The sequence below is a fragment of the Epinephelus fuscoguttatus genome, linkage group LG4, assembly GCF_011397635.1.
Source record: "Epinephelus fuscoguttatus linkage group LG4, E.fuscoguttatus.final_Chr_v1".
NCBI classification, from domain to species: Eukaryota; Metazoa; Chordata; class Actinopteri; order Perciformes; family Serranidae; genus Epinephelus; species Epinephelus fuscoguttatus.
Genome location: NC_064755.1, coordinates 7,070,533 through 7,071,410, shown reverse-complemented (window position 1 = coordinate 7,071,410; position 878 = coordinate 7,070,533). Strand labels below are relative to the sequence as shown.

General features: G+C 39.1%; 1 non-coding gene across 1 annotated transcript; it reads left to right on the top strand.

Annotated features, from left to right (window-relative positions):
- Positions 1–543: 543 nt before the first annotated feature.
- On the top strand, positions 544–626 carry trnal-cag (transfer RNA leucine (anticodon CAG)). The gene has a single exon. It is a non-coding gene; the product is annotated as a tRNA-Leu (tRNA).
- The last annotated feature ends 252 nt before the right edge of the window (positions 627–878 follow it).

Here is an 878-nt window from a genome sequence, read left to right as displayed (position 1 = left end):
CGTTATAAATAAAACTGAATGGAATTGAAGAAGGAAATCATTGGTTTCAGGCTGATTGGGCAAAGAGGCCAGCTTGTCTTATGAAACTGATCTAGTTGCATGGTTCTGGCACACTCAATAAACCTGCATTAAACTGCTTTGGAGACAAGCCTCAGCTAAATAAATGTAATGTAATATAATATAATAAACTATATTGTCATTTCCTTCTAAAATACAAGCCACTAAAAACAGTCAGACTATTCCAGAATATGATGATGCTTTCAGAAATCAAGTTATTGTTGGCAACAATCGATTACTGTAGGCAAGTGTTTGTGCAACTACAGTTAAATCACCAGCAGAGGGAGTAAGAGCGCCATGCATAAAGTTGAGCTGCTTATGTTACTAAGCCACAAAACAGAATAACCCTGCCTTCCCGCTAAACAAATGACGTGTAGTAGTAAGAATACATAAATACAAGATCACAATAAATAGACTTAAAACAGACCTAGGAAAAGTACAACGGCAGTATCTACATAACTGAAGGTTTTGACAAATTTTACGCAAGTCAGGATGGCCGAGCGGTCTAAGGCGCTGCGTTCAGGTCGCAGTCTCCCCTGGAGGCGTGGGTTCGAATCCCACTTCTGACAAATACTTTTTACAGTGACAGTTCAACATTGCTCCGACAATAGCGTGCCTTAAAATGGGTACACAATTAAGTGCTGAACATTAAACTGTATAGGGACATTACTCCACACCCCCAAAACTTCTACTTCAGTACGTGTTAATTTACATTTACTTTTTACATTTTTACAGCCTGTCTTGTTCCCTCTTCTGTGTGAACAACTTGCAGTTCAGTAGAAGTTTCACTGTCTTTTTGTCACAGAGCACAGACTTCAGTG